Source organism: Myxine glutinosa, chromosome 9, assembly GCF_964187855.1.
Source record: "Myxine glutinosa chromosome 9, kmMyxGlut1.1, whole genome shotgun sequence".
Taxonomy (NCBI): Eukaryota; Metazoa; Chordata; class Myxini; order Myxiniformes; family Myxinidae; genus Myxine; species Myxine glutinosa.
Genome location: NC_136269.1, coordinates 19,019,047 through 19,035,169, shown reverse-complemented (window position 1 = coordinate 19,035,169; position 16,123 = coordinate 19,019,047). Strand labels below are relative to the sequence as shown.

General features: G+C 42.7%; 1 protein-coding gene across 8 annotated transcripts in view; it reads right to left on the bottom strand.

The window, feature by feature from the left end:
- The window catches only part of LOC137435598 (MAP/microtubule affinity-regulating kinase 3), a 174,721-nt gene that overhangs the window by 126,447 nt on the left and 32,151 nt on the right, over window positions 1-16,123 (bottom strand). The window lies entirely within an intron of this gene.

The window sequence follows — 16,123 nt, the reverse complement described above, 5'->3', positions numbered from 1 at the left end:
GCTCATCATGATACATGAGCATCATCATTGCATACAAAATAAATACATCAATACAAAACGGAATATATGTGTGTATATATTTATATATATGTCGTCGTCGTCGTCGTCGTCGGGTCGATCTCAATTGGACATTTTCTGATGCCGAACTTTTCCACGTGTGCAACAGTTTCGTTAATGTTTTCCGGTGTGCAAAGTGACCATGTGTTGAATGTTACTACAAAAGTGGGATGTTTACATTTTAGAAGATTCTGCTGTTTATAGAGTTGTTGTGGTGGACATATATATATACACAAAGAATTAAGTTAAGCACCCCTACACAACGAATTAAGGTAAGCACCCCCTAATATATATTCTTTGTGTATATGTATACATTGGCATATATTCTAAGGTATGTGAGATCAAATAATGATTGGTATGACATTAGCAATTATCCATTGATGAAATGCAGATGAGTGCACTCATCTGTGACGCCCATCGCTCGTGCAGCACGTGTTATCATCCACGTGGTCGTGATTTTCTGTAAATGCACTATCATCACGGGTTATTGCAAGTCACGCCTGAGCTCGTGTGGGGGTTACATGGTCATTTTCTCGTAATGGTGGCTCGTAGACGGTTGTCGGACGGAGAACGATGGCGGATAATAGGCATGATCGAGTCCGGAATGTCCAGAAAAGCTGTAGCTCGAACGTTTGGTTACCACCATTCGGTGATCAGTCGGTTGGTGCAGAAACACCAGGAAACGGATGCGGTGAAGGACCGCCCAAGGTCTGGAAGACCTCGCGTGACAACAGTCCGCCAAGATAGAGCGCTTTTGAGACTGGTGCGACGATATCCCTTCGCCTCGAGCCATTTCCTGAAGGACAACTGGCTGCCCAACAGAAGGCTATGTCACCGTACCGTGAGGAACCGCCTGAAATCGGCCGGTTTAAGGTCAAGACGAGTGATCAAGCGTCCAAGGCTACTCGAACGACATCAGAGGGAGCGTTTGGCATGGTGCCTAGCGCGACGTGGATGGAACATCCGGTCTTGGAGGCGAGTTCATTGGTCGGATGAAAGCCGGTTCTTGCTGTACGTGACAGATGGGCGTGTTCGGGTGTGGCGCCACAAAAACACCGCGTATGCACCTAAAAACATTCAACCAACGGTACCCTTTGGTGGTGGCTCGATTCTGGTCTGGTTATGCTTCTCCCATGACTGTAAGTTGGACCTGATAACTGTGCGAGGTAACCTCAACGGAGAGCGATATGCCGAGGAAATCCTGAATACCACCGTAATCCCGCACTTCAATGACCACACCCTCGCCAGCAGACCCATCTTCATGGATGACAACGCCAGGCCTCACCGTGCGAGACGCGTCCGAGCCTTGCTGGAGCAAGGTGCTGTGACAACCATCCCCTGGCCTGCGTACAGTCCTGACCTGAACCCCCTCGAGCACGTTTGGGACATGTTGGGACGACAAATTGCGAAGATGGTCCCTCCAATAGCCAATCTGGAAGAATTGGAACGTGCATTACATCGGGAATGGAACAACCTGCCACAGCAACGCATACGACGGCTTACAGGGTCTATGAGACGTAGGGTTGAGTCAGTGAGCCGATCACGTGGGTCCTACACACGTTATTGACGCAAAGATCGCTAGAGGTCTTCTCAGAACAATGACTGTACGTTAGAAAACATAAACGTCATCCACACTGTCCGTGATGGACCTATAGCTCCATACTTAAATTGAGGTGCAAATATGCCTAAAATTCCCAAAAAATTTCACCTTAAATTATTCAGAATAAAATATTGAAAACGGCATGATTGTTATGTTTTTATGTGACCATAATATCACTTCTCCAGAAAATATAGCAATATCATGGGTATATTACACTGTTTTGACGACAACAAACTTGTAATGTGCGAGGTTGTAAAAAAACGGGGGGGGGGGGTGCTTAACTTAATTCTTTGTGTATATATATACGAGCTTGGCTCGGCTCGATGCGCTCGCCTCACCCGTTACTGAGGAAGGGGCTTATTTTAGCTGCGGATAATGACTGTACCTGAGTTGCTGTGTTGTGATTTACACCAATCATAATACAAACAATTATTTTGCACAAATGTATTTGTCGTGTTTGTGATATATTACATTTTTATAGGCAATTTAGGTTGAAGATTTAGGTTGAAAATATACATATAATTCAAAAAAGAACCCCTCAGCACATACATACGGGAGGAGTAGGTGTAAACTGGAAGTTTGGGACGATTACACCTCACCACCACGTAATTCAAAACACCTCACCACCAAGTAATTCAAAACACCTCACCACCACGTAATTCAAAACACCCCACCACCACGTAATTCAAAATACCTCACCACCACGTAATTCAAAACACCTCACCACCAAGTAATTTAAAACACCTCACCACCACGTAATTCAAAACACCTCACCACCAAGTAATTCAAAACACCTCACCACCAAGTAATTTAAAACCTCACCAAGTAATTTAAAACACCTCACCACCACGTAATTCAAAACACACCACCACGTAATTCAAAACACCTCACCACCACGTAATTCAAAACACCTCACCACCACGTAACTCAAAACACCTCACCACCACGTAATTCAAAACACCTCACCACCATGTAATTCAAAACACCTCACCACCACGTAATTCAAAACACACCACCACGTAATTAAAAACACCTCACCACCACATAATTCAAAACACCTCACCACCACGTAATTCAAAACACACCACCACGTAATTAAAAACACCTCACCACCACATAATTCAAAACACCTCACCACCACGTAATTCAAAACACCCCACAACCACGTAATTCAAAACACCCCACCACAACGTAATTCAAAACACCTCACCACCACGTAATTTAAAACACCTCACGCCCACGTAATTTAAAACACCTCACCCCACCTAATTTAAAACACCTCACCACCAAGTAATTTAAAACACCTCACTACCACATCATTCAAAACACCTCACCACCACATAATTCAAAACACCTCACCACCACATAATTAAAAACACCTCACCACCACGTAATTCAAACCACCTCACCACCACGTGATTTAAAAACATCTCACCACCACCACTTAATTTAAAACACCTCACCATCGCGTAATTCAAAACAACTCACCACCACGTAATCCAAAACACCTCACCACCACATAATTCAAAACACCTCACCATCGCATAATTCAAAACAACTCACCACCACGTGATTTAAAAACACCTCACCACCACGTGATTTAAAAACACCTCACCACCACGTGATTTAAAAACACCTCACCACCACGTGATTTAAAAACACCTCACCACCACGTGATTTAAAAACACCTCACCACCACATAATTCAAAATACCTCACCACCACATGATTCAAAACCACCACCACGTTATTAAAAACACCACAACCACGGAAACAAAAGCTTCAGGGAGTACTTCAGTGACAACAGACACTGCCCAGATATGTAGATATATAGATAAATTACTGTACCTGAGTTGCTGTTTTGTCATGGTTTACACCAATCATAATTCAAACAAACACAATGCACAAATGTATTTGTAATATACGTGATATTACGTTTGATAAACAATTGAAGTTGAAAACTTAAGTTGAAAAAAAACAATTTTTCCCAAAAAAATTCCCCCACCCCCCAAAAAAAAGAAATTTGGAATTTTTTTCAAAAACAATACCCTTGGGACATACCGACGGGAGAGATAGGTGCAAACCAGAAGTTTGGTACGATTTCACAAAAGTTTGAGGGAGTAGTTAAGTGACAACACAGACACTGCACAGATAATATATATATATATATATATATATATATATATATATATATATATATATATATATATATATATATATATATATATATATATATATATATATATATAGAATGGAGAAGATTGTCATGGGGACCGCAAGGCTAACCCCCACTCTAGCAGGGAAAATGGCTTTAAAATGATGTATGTATGTATGTATGTATGTATGTATGTATGTATGTATGTATGTATGTATGTATGTATGTACGTACATACATATATATATGTATATGTATATATATATATATATATATATATATATATATATATATATATATATATATATATATATATATATATATATATATATATATATATATATATATATATATATAAAGTAGCATACATACTAGCCTGGTTCCACAGGGCTGTTCCAGGGGAATTAGTTCCCATTAGAGTGTGGAATATTTAGGCAGTTTGACAGGAATGTCCTTTGACAGTATAATGACAGGGAACCGTGGAAATTGGGCATAATGTAAAATGTGGCTTCAAGTCTTCAATACTCCGTTCTTCTTAAAAGTCCTCCTCCCAAATCCCAAATCATCAACCACACATCCCAAACTCCAAGTCCTAGACCTTCCCCTCCTAACCCGAAGGCTTCAATCCCGCTCCTGCCATCCGTACTCCAAGCCTTCAAATCCCCTCCCAAACAATTCCTCAACTCCTCCACCCCATCCCCACCACAAACTAACGCTCACCTTCTCCCCCCCCCCCCACCCCCCAAAAAAACCCAACCTCCTGTCCTCCCCCTCATAAAGCAAAAGTACATTCTTACATCAGACAGATCTAGATAGACATATAATACAAAAATGTATAACACAGACATTACACAAGGGCTTTATTACAACAGACAGGAGCCTGGTGTTGGCTTAGCGGTTAGGGTGCTGGCTTGGGATCCTAGGACCCTGGTTTTGAATCCCGGTCGATCGCTGAATTAACACCAGGGGGGGTTGACTCAGCCTGTCATCCTTCTGGGTCGGAAAATTGAGTACCAGTTAACTGGAAATTCCCTGTGTGTCGCAAGAGGCGACTAACAGGGTTGGCGGCAGGAAGGGCATCCGGCCGTAAAACATTGCTTCAAAAAGGGGACCACGGTGCCCAAAAAAGGCCAACCCCCGCTGTGTGCGGAAAAATGGCCTCTAAAGGCGGTTCTTCTTTCTTTATTCTTACAACAGACAGAAAGGTAGATAAATAAATACACAGATATATAGATAAGACAGACATAAAGATATATATATACACAAATAAAAATAAATGCATATAGACACAGATGGACAAATATAGAAAGACACACACACAGAAACACACTGCTCACATGTGCATGAGAATACAGTGCAAGCATTAGTAAAGGGTCGCATGTTCGTTTTGTAACGTCATTCCGTCCCGTGACACACACACACACACACACACACACACACATACACACACACACACACACACACACACACACACACGCACACACACACACGCACACACACACACACACACACACACACACACACACACACACACACACACACACACACACACACACTTCTCGTTTGTGTTCTTAATTAATTTTTTGAAATTTGTAGAATTTATTGTTCACTTGGAAGTTGTGGGTTACAATGTGTAAATAAAGGTGGAAAAAGCCTGATTGAATGCATTTTAATTTCAGGCTATAAGGGAACAAAAGGTGAAAATTTTAAAGGGTGTGTAGACTTTCTATTGTGTGTGTGTGTGTGTGTGTGTGTGTGTGTGTGTGTGTGTGTGTGTGTGTGTGTGTGTGTGTGTGTGTGTGTGCGCATCTACATATATATATATATGGTATACCATAAGTCGAGAACCATGTAGTCAGGTTCACTATGTAATTTCGTTGGAATTTTTGGGGGATTTGGAAAACTATATATTTTTGGAAACTATATTGTATAGTCAGTCAGAAAACCAATGTTGCTATTTGCACAGACTCCTGTATGGCGGCCATCTTGGATTTTCAAAATTGCCGCCGCAGAACTAATTTTTCTCAATATCTCAGCTTCTAAATAACATAGAGCTTTGATTCTAACGGCTAAACATACATTTTCAAGGGCCCCGAATCCAATGGTAACAAGTTCGATAAGCTAGACATGACCATAGAGCTCCTATGTGGCGGCCATCTTGGATTTTTCAAACTGGCCACTGTAAAATTGATGTTTCTCAATATCTCAGCTTCTAAACAACATAAAGCTTTGATTCTAACGGCTAAACATACATTTTCAAGGGCCCCGAATCCAATGGTAACAAGTTCGATAAGCTAGACATGACCATAGAGCTCCTATGTGGCGGCCATCTTGGATTTTTCAAACTGGCTGCCGTAAAACTGATGTAACTCACCTTCTAAAGAGCACAGAGCTTTGATTCATCATTGAGTAAAGTCATCATCATCCTCATCATCGCTTTCGTTCATCACATCTTGAGAGTCCTCATCATTTTGGCACTGGATGTCATACTGACAAAGGTCTGTACAAGCCAAGTTGTTTGTTCTGCAGGAACATCTAGATGAAGAACAGTCTGTTTTGCACTGACATCTAACCATTTGAATGATGGCCTTGGGGGCTGGAGGCTCCTCAGTTGTGGTTGGTTTCACTTGTCCATCCGTGTCTTTGTAAAAGCCGTTTTGCAGGGGATTCAGCTGAGGATCCTGTTGAGCAATGCTTGCCTGACCCCACACTCTGGCTTGGATATGGACTCTAAGGATGTGCTGCTTGAGAGCTCCAAGAGTAGGAGGAAGCCTGTCACTTTCTGCCATGTGTTTGCAAAAGAGATACCATCGTAGTTCGGGGATGCTGTCGATGTGGATGCCATTTGGAGAGTAAGCAGCACATACAAAGTTAGCTAGTGTGGACAACATGTCCTCCGTCACTTCAGTTGCATCTGAAAGCATTCGCACGGTGTCTATGACATCTTCACTTGCTTTGAGGTAGACATGCAGCCAGGTTGCTTTGCCTATTCGAGAGAACCTCCCAGTGTTGTCTGCCCCTGTGAAAGCATGAAAGGCTGGCAACGCCTTTGCTCTTTCGACCCCTAGAGCTGTCCACAGTGGCTCTATTTGAAGTATTCCAGAGGCCATGGAAATGGATGTATTCCTCAGCAGTAGGTCATAGTTTGCTATGACTAGTACCAGGACATCTGTGTCGGGAGAGAAGAACACCAACTGCGCATCATGTGGGTTTCGCTGGGATGCCAGCACGGCCTGGTGGATCAACAGGGTGTCAGCTTCTTCATGGTTGTTGTCCTCGAAGAGCAGGTCACTGTTGCTCCTAGTACGCCATGAAGCAGACGTGATGATCAACTTGGATGAGTGACTGTTGTATTCTAGAGTTTTCGCTGCCAGATAGTCAGTCAGATCAGCCTTTGTTTTGTCATGAGAAAGGAATCTGCTCATTGGGATGTGTTTGATGTTGGTGTCATCTCTGACTTGATACTGTACTGCATCCTTTCCTTGCCTTCTTTAAGCCCTGGTAGCACACTCTTCAGAGAATCGTTTTTGTACATGTCAAAGACTAGTATGATCTCATCACAATCTTTTGTTAGAGACATGAGTCTGTCATTGAAGCATTCACCCAGATCGTTGACTTTCACTACAGTGGCTGGTTTCTTTGTCAGCTTATGCACAAGTACCATCCCATCCACCAGTGCAATCTTCCGACTTGTAGGTTTACTAGATGTGGATGCCATAGTTCTTGTGTCCATTGGATCTTCTTGTAGAACACTTGCAGCTGGTGTCTGCTGCTGATCTTCGGGGTGAATTTCTGCTCTTGCTAACTTGTCGAGGAGATGAATTAACTTCGACTTGTCAGTGCATGGAAGAATTGTCCCGTCTGGAGCGAACAGTGCTCTTGGTGTCACAGTGAACTCGTAATTTCCGATGGCATATTTCTGGTTGATGTCTCTGTTTGACTTGGCAAGGACCATGAGCCTTCCGTACAGTTCCTTAGTCTCCTTCAGATCCACAGTCCTGTCTCTGAGTTTCACTGTGGTTCTCTTGTTCCCAGACGTGAACATCTTGTTGTTCTCCTTCTTGACTGGTGCCCAGAGGCTAACATCTCCATTGATACGCTCCGACACGTAGTCTTCATACAACTTCTGACCAGTGACATCAATGTTCAAGATCTGTGGTACATACTCGTCTGGGATGTAAGCATTCGTTATCACATTGTGCAGCTTGTCACCTTCAGTGTCAAATGGATTCCCGTGACTCAGTATCGCAGCCTTGATCTTGTTGATTGCTTCATGCTCCCTCTTGACTGCACTTGGACCAAGGTCATGATGTTCTGTGATCTTGTCACCTTCCAGGCCAAACTGACTCTTGAAGTCTTTTGACAGGCGTGATAATTGAAATTATTGAAATTGCACCTCCATATCGTGATTGAAAAATCCAAGATGGCCGCCACATAGGAGCTCTATGGTCATGTCTAGCTTATCGAACTTGTTACCATTGGATTCGGGGCCCTTGAAAATGTATGTTTAGCCGTTAGAATCAAAACTCTATGTTATTTAGAAACTGAGATATTGAGAAAAATTAGTTCTACGGCGGCAATTTTGAAAATCCAAGATGGCCGCCATACAGGAGTCTGTGCAAATAGCAACATTGGTTTTCTGACTGACTATACAATATAGTTTCCAAAAATATATAGTTTTCCAAATCCCACAAAAAAATCCAACGAAACTTTAAATCTGGACATACTGAACCTGACTAATGGGGCAAAATTATGACAACAGCTTGTGTACCCGCTTGCCGAACTGAAGGCACATGTCCCGGCCAGAAGGTGGCGTGACATTCAGTAAAAAGGTATTGCATGGCGGACACTGAAGCACGTTATTAACTGATTGGCCCTTGCCGATGAATAGCAACCTGCTGCGGCACAAAATTATTGGTGCACGGTCGCCTCAAGCCCGATAAGTTTGAGGGGAACCGAGGTGGACCTGAACCGAGGTGGACCTCCCTCTTGGTGGACCTGAAACCTGCGGCTGCAATATATATACAGACTTGGCATTTAATGTGGAATATTTTTTTGTGGGGGTGAACTTACTTTTCAAGATGACTTGGAACCAAAAGTTCATTGGAATTATGTTGAAATTATTCTAGATTTTGTTAATGTGACCTTTAAAAGAAACAAAAAACACATTTGACATTTCGAAGCAAATAAATTGATCCTTGAAAGTGATGTAAACTGATATCGAACTCAATTCACGGACAGTACCGTGTTAAACTTCTGTACGTTTTCCAGAAGTATCTCTTTATTTTGCACATTAGCCAAATTTTTTTTCAACAAAAACAAAAGTTAAATTACGACTGGGATTACGGACAGTAAAATTACAGTTCAGTACTTCCTGTAACCCCCACGAGCATTCAGGAGAGCACGTACACGTCGAGGCATGCTGTTCACAAGATTTGCCAAGGTTTGGACAGGAATCACTTGCCATGCAGTGACAATAGCCTGCTGCAATTCACGCACAGAGGCAGGCTGCTGGTCCAAGTTGTCGATTTGACGCGTTAATTCTGCCCACAAGTTCTCTATCGGATTCATATCCGGGGACATGGCAGGCCACTCCATATGCTCTACACCACGGTCAGCAAGAAAGTGTTGGATCATGCGAGCACGATGAGGCCGTGCATTGTCATCTTGGAAGACAAAGTTTCCTCGAAAGGCTGCACGAGCAAATGGAAGCAATGTTTCTTCCAGAATGGCCCTGCACTTGAACTGGTTCAGGTTTCCATTCACAACAACCAGGTCAGTTTTGCCCCCTGCATGAAAAGCAGCCCAAACGGTCACCCCACCACCTCCAGGTTGGACTCTTGGCACTATACAATCTTCGTTGTGGGCTTCATGCACTTGTCTGCGCACTCGGACGTGGCCATCTTGACGATAGACCAGAAATCTAGACTCGTCACTGAAGATCACGTGATTCCAGTGTCCTGGCTGCCATTGACGGTGCTCTCTGGCCCACTGCAATCGGCGCTGGCTGTGTTTTCTGGTCAGGCGTGGCTTTCTCAGGGGACGCCTGGCACGATAGCCTGCTTGAACCAGTCGTTGGTTGACTAGCCTTCTGGATACAGGCACATTTGTCAGTTGCTGTCACTCAGCCCTAAGCCGATTAGCTGACTTGGTACGGCCATTGCAGACTAACCGGTGCAGCTGGCGATCATCTCTCCTTGTGGTTCTGCGTGGACGTCCTGGCCTCGGTATTGGAGTAGGGACACCCCTCTGAGCATTTCGTTTCAGGATCTTTGACACCTGACCTTGAGTGATGCCATACTGCCGAGCAATAGCACGCTGTTTCATGCCAGAATTTCGTAAAGCCACCACTCCATGACAAACAGCATTGTCAAGTTGACGGACCATCTCCAGAGGAAGCGGCAATAACTTTTGTAGACGTGCAGCAGTTGTTTTCCACTAATACAGAACGCAACAACCCTTATATACCCGATTGTGAAGCCAATCGTCGAATGTACCTGTCCTTACATTTTGTCACGCCACCTGTGATATAATCCTGTTATTGACTTCTTGCTGCGACAGACAATCAGTGACATGGTTCTTTTAACAAAGAAATCATCGAAGGGTAAAGGAAACTCACCAGATTGATATACTGAGTTCAGAAAGTAAACCCAAGTCAAGAAAAACAAATATTCCATATTAAATGCCAAGTCTGTATATATATATATATATGTCTATGTGTATGACGTATGTATGTATATATATATATATATATATATGTATATATATATATATATATATATATATATATATATATATATATATATATATATATATATATATATATATATATATTACACCATCTCAACCAATCAAATTTACCACACAAGCGCTCAGTGTTAGGGGAATAGAGATGGACAAAATCACGCCTCGTAGGAAGTATAGATTGTGGTCGTAATTGCAAAGGGAGAGTTTAAAAGATCCTTCCCATGTCCTTTTTCTCAATATTGTTCAGGGTAAGGTGTTCTATGAACGCTCTAGGTATTACTGGAAACACCCACTCCCTGTAGAAGCTGCAATGGTGGGGGAGGCTGGGGCAGGGGCATGGGGGGAGGGGGAGAAACTATATTTTGTGTGGTACAACTTCCAGGAGTTTGATTTATCTTTTAGCAAAAACATTTTAAGTTAAGCTGTCCAGTGGTGCAGGAGTGCATTAGCAGGTAAGAAAAATTCCCCACTTCAACACACAAGTTAAAACCTAACTTGGAGGTTGTCATCCCAACTTCGTCGAATATTCCGATGCACAGCCAGAGTTCAATCAACCACACCACTTCAACTGATTTCATCCAGTGGTTTAGGATTGCATAAAATAGAGCATGTATGCAAATTGGCCAAGTAATGTTCGATTATATACCATTTTCATAAAGATAATATTAGACTACTGCAAACCGCTTAGACTTGTAAAAACACTCCCACCGGGCACTACCGATATGCATTTTCAGAGAATTTGCACCCCTGTCCCAACCTCCTGAACCCCCACGACGATGATTTTTTTATTATGCCAAAAACCTTCCCGGGCACACCCCAAGTTCAACCAACAAATTTCAAACTAGAATGCCGCTCGGTAGAGTGTATACCCCCGCCGGGCCAAACAGTTTGTTTTGTATCCCAATGAGAGGCCGGATCTGGATTCGGACCTGAACCAAAATCTAATCGGCTTGTTCTTGTCACCTAACCAACTCGTCCACCAAGTTTAGTCATAACTCGTCCATAACTTTCTAAAATATCATGTGAGACATCACTTTTCACCCGATCTCTCAATGGTGAAGAATCACTTAAAAAATTAAATAATTCTCGTATCCGAATCCATATTCAGATCTTCAACAAAATCAAATCGATTCGTCCTCATCACACACCCAACCTCTCCATCAAGTTTTATCCAAATATGTCCATAACTTTTGGAGATATCCTGCTGTGTATCGTTTTTGGTCCTATCTCCCGATGGTGAAGAATCACTTTAAAAAATTCGACTAGCCGGATCCGAATCCGGATCTTCACCAAAATCTAATCATTTCGTCCTTGCCACATACACTACCTCTCTGCCTAATTTAGTCCGAATCCGTCCACAACCTTTTGAGATTTTGAGATATCTTGTTCACAGACAGACAGACAGGGGTGAAAACATAACCTCCATCCACCTTCGGCGGTGGAGGCAATCATTCCATCCAAAAGTTTCGGAGTGCAAATAAGTCAAACAGACAATCAAATCATTCATCCTTTTCCCTCTTCACTCTCTCTCCCCCCCCCCCCCCCCCCCCGCCCCATCTCCCCCCACCCCCACCCAACAGTCAGTGTTATCCTATACTCTATGCGACCTCAAATTTCATGTGCCTGGATTAGAAGACAAATGTAACCATAGCCTATAAATGGTGCACTGTAAATCAGCAACAAACTTCAATACGATGAGAAGTATTTCGTCACAAATGGATAAAATAAGTAAAGTAAATTGTCAATCCACTTTGGATGATTTTTAAGATTCTTTTTCTTCTTCTTTCCAGAAAGTTTACAATTCTTTTTCTCCCTCAACTTCTTTTAACCACCTTTTTTTTGAAGAAGAGGCGTTTGAGAAGTGGATAGTTCACAATCTTTTCAATGAGGGTGTTGGACCGGTCACCACTTGATCAAAGTCGTTTTCATAGCAATGCTTTATGCACATAAAGTTGGCCATAAATATAGTGGCCCATACCAACATGCATTGCACAGGTTTTGCGTGTGCCTGCATCCATCGTCCTTTCAGCTAATCTTATCTTCACTGCTTACAAAGTTCACAGTTTTAGGAGTAAAGAAAATTCTGTGCTTGCAGAAGATATGACAAGTATTTGCTTCATGTGCTTTTCCCAAAAAACCTATATTCAACTTTGTTTCTCATTACCAAAATATATCAGTGATAAAAGCCACTTCTCATATTACACCCGAACACACCACTTCTGCTTTTGGATACCGCAAGCTTTGAAGGGATAGGTTACACAAGCCAGGGAAGAAGTGCTGCTCGGTAATCAGGAAGACGCACTCGGAAACAACAAAGTCTTGTTTCGTCAATCAAAGCCAACATTTTGCCTCGTGGATATTCCATTTTTGGTACATCTTACAAATTCAACTGAATGCAGCAATACATATCCACATTAGAAATACTAGGGCATGCCCGTACTATATATATATCTAAAATTATATCCCCCCCCCTATTTACATGAAATGGTTTGGTCCAAAGCGAACGGCTTGCGAGTGGTGACAATCCCCCCCCTCTATTTACATGCAATGGTTCGGTCCAAAGCGAACGGCTTCCGGAGTTTGGTAAAGAAATCGCCATCGCGTACACAAACGCGCAGGAAAGCGAATGAATCGCAAATTCGTTTTTATTAGTTGTAAAACATAATGCCCAATTATTCAATTAGCGCCAACGTATTTTGGCTGTTTGCAATTTAATCGCAAGGCAAAGTAGAAAGAGAAGAGGGAAAAAAAGAAAAGCCTTGCCTTGCTGCAAACAGCTGCTGCAAACAACAACAACAGGGAAGGCTGCACTGTCCGGAACTTGGCATATCGCAGTTACGATTATTTTAGTGTTAATGGCCAATTATTCAATTAGCGCCAACGTATTTTGGCTGTTTGCAATTTAATCGCAAGGAAAAGTAGAAAGAGAAGAGGGAAAAAAAGAAAAGCCTTGCATTAACGCATTAACGCTTGCATTGCATTAACGGTTCGGCACACGTGATAGCTCGCTGCTCTCTGATTGGTTGAAGCGTTTTTTGGACATAGCTCGGTAGGTACTTGTCCGATTAATTTCAAACCTTGAAAAGGCACATCCTCGGGTCCCCAGCAATATACCTGGCAAGTTTCAAGTATATCGGACCCGTGGTTGTCGAGAAACAGCGGTCACAGACAAACACACAGACACACAGACACACAGACACACAGACACACAGACACACAGACACACAGACACACAGACACACAGACACACAGACACACAGAGATTACTGGAATTATAGATAGATAACCAAATGGTTTGAATATGATTTAGTCATCCTGACCACAAACCAAACCTTTACAGCAGGTAAACCGAATGGTCATGTTGCGTCATCATGGGTGTGTCAGGCACCTACACAAAGCCATGGTTTTCAAAAACAACTTTCTGGCAAGCATGTCGAATTGCTCATTTACAAAACACGGTCAGTACAGTGTATGCTTCATTAAGAGAGGCAAATAAAGCGTGGGGAGGAATGGGATGTGGGGGTCAAACAGCTATAAAACCGACTTCAGATTAAATACCACTTGCACTATTCCAAACATTTATCATTGGGGCCCCGCAGGGAAGCGATACAATAAACACACCAGGAATCGGTTTGGGCCACACTTTGGACTGTGAGTATTAGAACGACCATCAAAATAAAACGTGTTTTTAAAACCAATGACTGCAATACTGATGTCTTAAAGCCCCCTTCCACCACCCTCCCCACCCCCTATCAACCCACATTAACCGAAGCAATACTATGGTCGTGATGATGTGGAAATTTTACTTTATCATCTAAAGTGCATCAATACCACAAGTCTGTGCAATAAATAATCCACTGGAACTGAGTGGCATGCTGATGAGGAGGGGAGTGTCGTTGAAGCTGAAGGGAATGGTGTATGCTGCATGTGTGAGAAGTGTTATGATTTATGGGAGCGAGACATGGGTCATGAACGTAGAGAAGCAACGAAGGCTGGAAAGGGTGGAAATGCGAATGGTTCGGTGGATGTGCGGAGTATCGTTGAGAGAGGAAGACAAATGATGAATTGCGAAAGATGATGGGAATAGAGCCTGTGATTGATGCTGTGAAGAGGAACAGGTTGAGATGGTTTGGTCATGTGTTGAGGAAGGATGAAAGTGACTGGTTGAGAAGAGTGATGGAAATGAATGTAGAAGGAAGTCGAGGACGGGGAAGACCGAGAAAGACTTGGCTAAAGATGGTGGAAGAAGAAATGCGGGCAAGGGGGTTACCAAGGAGAGATGCAGAAAATAGGGCAAAATGGAGAAGATTGTCATGGGGACCGCAAGGGTAACCCCCGCTCTAGCAGGGAAAATTGCCTTAAAATGCATGTTGTTGTTTGTTGTTGTTGTGCAATAAATAATCCACCAGTTTGCTACGTCAGACAATGACGGATTGTACCAAGATTGAAGTGAAGGAGTCATCATTTTTTTTCCTCCAAAGAAATGTATGAATACTTGGTGTGCATGGAAGAGGAAAGTACTCCCTCGTATCGTATGAGCAGTTAGCCAAGTGTGAGTCCAACGTTAAACGTCGACATGAGTCTGTCGAGGATCATCCCAAGCCTGGGCATCCAATAATAACGACCGATGGATAATTTGGCAATGATCAAGGATGACGAGTCAAAAAAATCATTGTAGAAATACCCACAAAGCTTGAAGGACTTTCTCCACAGAGCACGTTACCATCATCCATGTAAAGCCGCTGTCACACCTTGACGTTTTAGCCAGCGTATGCCGACGTATGAAAAATTTGGCTACGTTAAAAGCACGCTGAAGCACGCTGGCATACGTCGTAGTACGCCGAGTTCGTCGACAAATTTTGTGCATGCACAAAATTTGTCGACGTATGCCAGCGTATGACTCACACCAGCACTCAATTTTGATACGTCGGCATACGCTGGCTAAATCGTCAAGGTGTGACAGGGGCTTAAGGTTGAGCATATCTAAGATATCAGCAAGCCGGGTCCCCAAATACATCCTGGAACCATCTTGCACTCACCAATCACAGTGTCAGGATTGCAGGTCTTACTTTCTGTCTCACTCAAACTATAACTACCGGGATAGCTTCAATCTTTCTTTCTTGCAAACAAACATCATAAACTTTTCTTACTCATTTTCACTCCTCACCTTTACAATCTCTTTATATTATTTCTCTTTCCGCACATTTATCAATGCAGTTATTTTATTTAAGGCCTACACTCGATGAGGACTATATAGTCCATCACTGGAGCCTTCAACATTAAAATATATATATCCTCAGCATTTACGATCGACAGCAATGGCTGGAATGAAATTGCGAGCTTGTGAAATGGTTCATTGGAGAACAGGCAGACTATCATTAAGTAACTAGTGATGGAATATGGCTTCACCATTGGTATCCTAAAACCAAATGGGAATCAATGCAATGGAACCACAAAGGATGACAGCAGTCCTAGAAATTTAGCATGTAACTCTCAGCTGGCAAAGGTCACGGCCTCAGTTTTCTGGAAAGCCAATGAGACAATCCTGCTGATGATCTATACGCT